The sequence below is a fragment of the Sciurus vulgaris genome, assembly GCF_902686455.1.
Source record: "Sciurus vulgaris genome assembly, chromosome: X".
Taxonomy (NCBI): Eukaryota; Metazoa; Chordata; class Mammalia; order Rodentia; family Sciuridae; genus Sciurus; species Sciurus vulgaris.
Window position 1 is genome coordinate 44,976,199 of NC_136471.1, and position 8,980 is coordinate 44,985,178.

An 8,980-nucleotide genomic window follows, 5' to 3' on the forward strand; every position below is an offset into this window, starting at 1 on the left:
AAATCACCAGTAAATATGAAACTGCTTTTCAATGCTAATGATTGTATACACAAAAATATCATCAAGCTAGGTCTTATATTTCAATAAGAAAGAACTGAAAAATAGCAGGGAGAAAGGAGCAAAGGACACAAGCAGACAATTCACAATATTCTTTATTCCTATGCAACATTAAGATTCTCTTCTACAGAGGTTTCTATGCTAATAAATTGTTTTGCTTAAATATGGACTTCTATTAGTCCCACTTCACTCTCACAATAAGCTATATCCTGCAATTTCCCTTCCTCTCTTAACCCATTATGTCCCATGATCACATTTAAATTGAGCAACAAATATACCACTTTGGGTAATATTGAAATAAATATTTATGTTTTTAGAGTTGTGTACTTCTGAGAGAAGTAATGAATGATTTTTTATAATAGTCAGTAATATTGAATTATATACTAATGATAATAAATTATATATGAAGCTCTAGGTTATTTCCAACCTATTTTAATGTACCAGCGTCAGTTTCACTGAAATATTCAGTGTTAAAAACTTGAAACTTAATGGATTAATAAAGCTAATATTTCATTTGTTTTATTCTAATTTGTTCATTATTTTCCAGATATGACCATTTTACAATTTTATGTTCCCACTAAATTACCTCAAAATGTGTGATAATGAAAAAATAAATAAAACTAGCTCGAACAAAAGTTGTGTAAAATATGGGTCAGTTCCTCCTGAGTCTCTTTTAACATACAAAGCACTTTGATTCTACCAGATTAGAGCCTATTTTTCTCTTCTTGTATTGTCTACTATAATTTCTTTTTCCCCATTGTATTGAAGTGTAATTAATGAAAGTGTATATACTCAAGATGTACAATGTGATGACTTATTATATGTATAAAATTTGAAGTGATTATCACAAGACAGTGATCATATCCATGACCTTACTTCATTCCTATTGTGTGTGTGTGTGTGGTAATAATACTAAGATCTACTCTCTTAACAAATTTAAAATATACACTATACTCTTATTAACTACAGTCGCCATGCTGTACATTTAGCTTCCAGAATCAATTTATCTTATAACTGAAAGTTTATACCCTTTGACCAAAATCTACCCTTTTACCCCATCCTTGATTCCTGGTAACAACATTTCTACTCCATTTTGGTAACTGTAACTTTTTTAGACCCCACATATAAGTGAGGTCATGTAGTACCTGTCTTTCTGTGTCTGGCTTGTTTTACTTAGCATGATATTCACCTTATAAACGTTGATGATAGCGGCAAGATTTCCTTCTTTTTAAAGACTGAGTAATATTCCATTATACTTGCCCCACTTTTACTTTGTTCATTCACCCATGGATGGACACTTAGATTCTTTAAATTTCTTGACTATTTAATAGCACTGCAGTGAACCTGGGAGTACAGATGTCTCTTCAAGATACCGAATTCATTACCTGATCATATAGTAGTTTTGGTTTTAATTTTTTGAGGAAACCCATGAAAAATATGTACCAATTTACATTCACATCGACCATGTATAAAAGTTCCCTTTTCTCCACATCCTTGTCAAAACTAGTTACCATTTGCATTTTAGATAATAGCCATCCTAAAAGGTATGAGATGGTGTCTTAATATGATTTTGATTTATATTTCCCTAATGATTACTGATATTGAGAACCTTTGCCCACTTATATATTGTGTAACTTGCTTGATTTTTTGCTATTTAATTTTATAATACCTATGTATTTTGGATATTGATATTTCATCAAATATATAGCTTGCAAATAGTTTCTCCTATGGTTGTCTTTTCATCTGGTTGATCATTTCCTTTCCTGTGCAAAACCTCTTTAGTTCGATATAATCCCACTTGTTCATTCTTGTAAGTTCCCTCAAGAGCTTTGATATAATTTAAAAAATGAAGGCTTCTCAATACTGAAATTCTACAAAACAGTTTGTCTTCATGGCAATCTCTGCAAAATTGTCAAAGTAGTTCTTCCAAAGTGTGTCAAGGGCATATCACTAAGGATCATTGTTTATTGAGACATAGTCATCAAGAACAGAGAACTGATAAATTTGGTTTTTAAATTAACAAGACTTTTAAAAATGTTGCTCTTTAGAACAAAAAGAATATTCTTTGAAGTGTTTCTTTTTATTATTATTGATATTGTTTTTATTTTGAGATATTAAAAGTACTTTAAAAAGCAGCAAACAAAACATGTCAAAATATAGACGATGCAAATGTTGGTAAAGATGAAGAGCACTTGGAAGTTTCATAAAATGCTGATAAGAGTGTAAATTGAAACTAACATTTCAGGAAATGTTTTGATCTTATTGCCTAAAGCTGAACATTATGGAGGTCAACAGAGAACCATCTGGAGCTTTAAGTAGAAGAGCAACATATCTAAATTGACAGTAGAGAAACAGTCCCCAGAGAAAACTGTGAATACACCAGGGCATATATAAGACCATCCAGTGTGCATAGGAACTCAATGTTCAAAACTCTGTTTTTCATTTTGATTTATTTTATAAAAACCTGCTTAAACAGGTTTTAAAATGCACACTATAAAGTATTAGCACTTTAATGCATTAAATGCTTTATAAAAGTCAAATATTGAGGTAAATATCAGTATTTTTAAAGTCATGATAGGTAAATATGGTAATGTAGTTCTTTACAATCCACATAACTCTCCCACTTGTCTTTTCCCTGATTTGCATGCTTTGGTATTATCTTCTTATAAAAAAGATGAATTAGTCTAAATGAACTAAATTTCCTACATTCTGATTCTACTGCCCAGGTAAGCTAACGTTACTCCCATGAAATGTTTGAAGTTGAATTAGAATAAGCCATGCTTTTACCAAAGGATTGGTTCTTGCAAACTTGAGACCAAGCTACAAAATATATGGGCATACAGTTATTCTATTTATACTGTAATAATAACAACAATGATTGTGATTTTTAAAATATCAACCTAAATTTAATTTATATGTTCTCTAATTGAATTTGAGATCTTGAACAGAGACTGAAAAATTTTTGGATACATGGAAAATTCCTAATAAAATCAGACAAAGCATCAGGCATATCAAGTTGTGGCACAAAAATATTTATTTTGATTCTTACTTAAATGTAAAATTATTAACTTTTTAAAAGATAAAATAAAATGATAAAATAAGTATTGTATGTGTATGATATTCTACTATGTTAAGAGATTAACTATATTTTAATGTTTCAATTTGAATCTTGCTCATATGCTGTAAGCCCACATATTTATACACATAAGTGCATAAATCCATATATTTATGTGGTTCTGTATATTTCAATACAATATACAATGTGATATTACTTTAGTAGTTTAGAAACAATAGAAATGAACGGGTTAAATCATTAAAATGAAAATAATCTTAGAATATGCAATCTGTTCTCATAATGAGATGTCCATTTTTTATTTTTCATATATTCCATCAAGAGAGCAAAATATTTAATATGTCCTACCTACATACAGATTTTAATGCATAAAAGTTAACTTTCTTTATGCTGCTCTTAGATTCTTCATTTTAGGAAAAGCTGCAATTTTTATTTGTTGTGTTTCATTCTGTTGAGTTTATTTTAAATATTGCATAGTCACTACAATTAATTATCCATGAATAAAACTGTTCCTTGCTCTAAGGTACTTATTTTCTAATTTCATTGGAGCAGTCAGTTTTCCCTAATAGTCTCTTTTATTTTCTTCCCTCATCTGACCCTAAATTTAGAATAATAAAACCATCAAGGTATCTTGTACACTGAAATCATCTTTGGCAGCTTCCACATGGCTATAAAGTAATAGAAAAAGCATGCTCCCTCACATAAAAGGAAGACTGAAAAATAAGTATATTGAATATGCTCCATATTTTGTAATTCAGTCCACAATACTGGAAAAACTACTATATTTTTCAGATACATGTCATTGAAAAATGGTCAAATCAAAAAAGTGAAAATAAAGTCCTTCTACGTTAATTTTATATACCTAACAGGGTGTTGATATAAATATATTTTAGTATGTCATGTGTGGTGTCACACATCTGTAATTCCAGTTACTTGAGGGGCTGAGGCAGGAGGTTTACAAGTTCAAAGCCAGCCTCAGCAACTTAGTGTCACCCTATCATAATAAAAAAAAATTTTTTTAAAGGGTTGGAAACATATCTCAGTGGTACATCACCCCTGTGTGTGTGTGTGTGTGTGTGTGTGTGTGTGTGTGTATTTCAGCGACTATATCTTTTAAGTATAGTTAAAAATATGCTCTTAGTCATGTGCACAGAAACGTGCAATAACATTTTATAAATTTATGTACAAGATTTCATTCCCAGGTTATTATTCTTAATGATAACTGTGATCCACACTTTATGGGAATGTTTTGAAATCCCTAGAGATTTGGGAGTCCATAAAGTTTTCTTATACTTACTGATGACAGTTATAGTCTAAGTCATTAACAAATGGTCTTTTTCAGGCACACGTGTTTATGTATTATATCCATGAGGGAAGTCAATGCTCCTCTATTCTGATATATTTGATCATTCTACTAAGTTAACCCAAGCCCATCCACCTTCTATCCCTCACCCAGTGTATGCTTAATGGCACCTGTCATCACTGAAAGGTCAGGGAGTAGGCTTCATGGAAGAAAGTTACAAGAAACTTAGTCTTAGAGCCTCAGGGAAACAGATTGAACACAGGACCTGAGATTCCAAATTTCCCAGACCATTTCAGTCCATAAGCAGAGAACTTCAAGAAGGCAATTGTTAATCTCAAGACAAATTGAACAAGAATTGGTTACATGCGACTAAGGGAGGACTGAATGAAAAGAATGAGAAAAATCTAATTGTGATTGTTTGCATTGGTGTGTTTTAGGTAGTGTGCATAGCATTCTTTATTTGGACAATCTTTTACCATGACGTTTTTCTCTTTGTCTTTCTACCCTCCATTTCTTCTTCCACTTCCTTTTTAAATTCTGACTCTGAAAATTACAGAGTATCAGGAATATCTTGCCTTTAACATGATTTAAAATGCAGGTGACCCCCACCCAAATCTGCAGAAAGAATATCATGGTGTAGCTCATGTCAACAAACTTAATTTTAAGATGCAACAGTGCAAATTCTTCAGATATTACAGTACATGTTACAGCATATCAGAATCCAAAGCAACACAAAGTTTCCTATGTTTTTGTTAAGATATTTTAATGTAAAAGGCTATAAATATGAATTCTCAGGAGAATGAAAAACTCAGCTGATGACTCTATGTACACAGGACACCATTCTTTAGCCCCACTGTTTAACCTTTATATATTACCAGGGAAGTATATGAAAGAGTCATTACATGTTTAATATGTTAAATACAATAGACAATTTGACAGATATTAATTTATTCCTCAGTTCTGCCATTTATTAACTGCATAGTCTTCAGTAATTTCCCTACTACCATGTGTTTCTGTTTTCTCATCTGTAAAATGTATGAATCATAACATTTACCATTAGAATTAACAGAAATTAAAACAATGTATTATCTCACTTGAAATCAAATTTGTAACGAATCCTAACAGAAAGGTCAAATGTAAAGTTACGATACCTAATCCAAATTGACAAGACTACCACCAAAGGAAACAAAATACACTTGATAACAATGCCTAAAAAGACCTCCCAGCAAACCATCTAATACTTGCTCTATTTTTCAAATAGTCCCTGTTTTAAGAGTAGTAAACAATGCCTATTTTCTGTCAGGTCGGGAAACTTGGAAATTTGGGGGAAGTGTGTGATTGCCCCACAGTAATTGGTATACAAAATTGATTAAGGAGAACTTATTAGTCTTTATTTTCTGGATTTGGAAAAGGTAAGCTCAAAGCTCATAAAATAGTAAAGAACACTTTTGGAGGAGTAAGAACCATATAAAATAGAGCTTTTGATCCTTTTCATAATCTTTCTATAAATATTATCATGGTTTACTAGTTTTATACCATCAAAAGGCTGATAATGATACATTAAGGAGGTGTGTGTATATTTAGTAACATTTGATAAGCTTATGTAGATACATCAGCATATACAGGAAAAGCACATGGCTTCCTGGACAACATTAAGATTGATTTACTGAGCTGGGGTTGTGGCTCTGTGGTAGAGCACTTGCCTGGCATATGTGAGGCACTAGGTTTGATCCTCAGCACCACATAAATAAAATAAAGGTATTGTGTCCATTTACAACTAAATACACACACACACATATTAATTGATTTTGTGATTTTGTCCTAGATGTTGTAAACTATGAAATAACTTATGTAAATAAGTACAAAACTTGCTACTAATTGTGATTCTAATAATAATTTATAAAGTAAGCCCGTGTCTAATTTCCCTCTATTTAAATTTTTAAAATTATTCAATCAAATAATAAGTTAAAATGCAAGTTATTTTTAGGAGGATACCAAAAAAATATAGTCAAAACAAAATAAAGAAACATGTAAACAAACTAAAAAATGGGCAAAGTTATATTTCTCATTTCAGCTTTCACCTTAAAAAAATATTCACTAGCAATAATTTGTTTTCTCTCTCTCTTTTTTTTTTTTTGCTCTGTTTCCAATCTCTATTGACCTTGTTCCATGCTTTTTCTTGAGATGTTCCTATTACACATTATTCCTGGGAGAATGAAAACTTTTAATCTCAAGCAGATATATTCTTAACATTTGCTACTTAAATAGGCTGTTTATTAAAAAAATTCTTCTAGCTGATATCTGGCATGTACTGTACTGCCCTAATCTTTTTTAACAACTGGCAGGAACATTCTGGGCTTATAAGTATATGAAAAGAAACTTTCTTAATTATTATAAAAACCTATTTGTTTAGGCATTCCTGTCTCCAAATTTCTGATCATTCCATTTCAACATCCTTTCTGCCCTGAGACACTCTTTCAAATATTTTTGTTATTTTGTTGTTTCCCAGGCTGGTAAATTAATCAAATTGGATACATGCTAGAGATAAAGCATGTTTAAAGCAAAATTTTATGCAAAGTCTGTAACAACCCCTAAGGCATAGGCCTTGACCAGTACCCCAAACTGACTATAAACAAACAGTATGACCATCAAAAAGCATACTAACTGTATGTCAGACGACTTTAAGTGTAAGAGCAAAATAGAATTCAGTGGAGTTGAACTCCCAGATACTGAGAAAGGAAAAAAGTAATCAGTGTGTCACTGCCAGGGCCAAAGGGGGTCAAGATATTTCTATTCAAATGTATGGGAGCAGGGGAAGAGGGCCAAAGTGCTCCCAGTGGGAAGAGATGAATTCCCATAGAGAACACACAAACACATGACCCACAGGAATACAAGTGTGAGTTTGCTGCATTTAGGGATTTTGTGCTCCTAAGTCAATAGTAAAACCTGCACACTGCCAATGGCTAATAGTTCTGAGTTAAACTGCTTAGGGTAATATTATACTAACTATTTTAAATATAAATAAAGCTGCCCAAGACCTGACAATTGCATCATCACAACGCACAGGTAATTAACAAACAAAACATCCTAATTCTTGCCATAGTCAGGTCACAGGCAGTGCAAAACAGTTTCTCTTGAGATTGCCAAACAAAGAACAGATCCTTATGTGGCCAGTCTTGGAAATTAAAAAGGAAAAAGTCATCTTATTCCCTTCATGACCCATAAAAGGACCATCCTGGATGGGAATTTTTTCTGTATTTGCTTTTAGTAGAAGTCATAATTTTCAAGTAAGTATATATAGAAGACCATTCACAAGGTCCACTATTTAGCTCTTATATGTTTTCAGGGATGCATATGCCCCAGATACTTACATATTTGATATTTTCAATACGATAGGCAATCTATTTGATATAAATTTATTTCTCAGCTCTACCCTAGTTGAGTCATCTTAAGTAAGTTCCTTATCTTCTACATACTTCAGTTTCCTCATTTTTAATATGTGACAATCATAATGTTCACCTCTAGAGTTAACAGAAGTAATCAAAACTATACTGTTGCTCACCTGAAATAAAAATGTGTGAAGCTCCAGGAAATTTCTGGAAAATAAGGATTAAGAAAACGAAAGAAACTGAAAGCACCAGACATAGAAAGATTGCAATGTCTTTATTATCATTTTTTCTGTAAAATAATAACATACAGAAAACTAAAAAATACACTGAGATATATAGAGTAATCCCTGTCTTAGATGATCAATTTACAATGATGTGAAATTGATATTCATTAATTAAACCTTACTTTAAGCTTTGGATTTTAGTCTTTCCTGGGCTATTGATATGCAGTACAATACTTTCTTACAATGTTGGGCAACAGTGGCAAGCCATATCTTCAAATCATCTACAGGATCACAGGGTAAACAACTCTATAGTGTACTGTGTTTCCAGCATTATTTTGGATATTTTGTGTTTCGCTATGGCATCATGTCTACAAATGTCCCTCTGTGTGTTCTGCTTCTGGTGAGAAGAATAAGGCAATTAAGTCTTGAGATTAAATTAAAGGTAATTGCTTAGCATGAAAGAAGCAAGCCACTAATGTCCACTGCAAGTAAGGACCCTTGAATTGATTATTTCAACCATTCCAAAGGATAAACAGTGGATCAGACATGCAGTGAAATTGTCAGCATCAGTTAAATTCATCATCATCACAAATAAAAGAGCTGGCTCAATCGATGATGTGGAAAAATTACTTGTCACATGGATAAAAACCAGATACATAAGTGCATACCTTTCATTCTACTGATGATGCAGGATAAAGTAAAATGTCTTTCAATATGCTAAAAGAGTATGCCAATGATCCTATGCATATACTAGTTATGGGTGGTTCAATGTTTCAAAAGGCAACATAATTTTCAGAATTTTATAGTCAACAGTGAGGCAGCAAATGCCAGTACTGAAGGAACTGAAGATTTTAAGGAAGAGCTGCACAGAATAATTGTGAGTTAGAAATATTTACCAAAAATTATTTAATGTTGATGAAAAGATAGTGTTTCA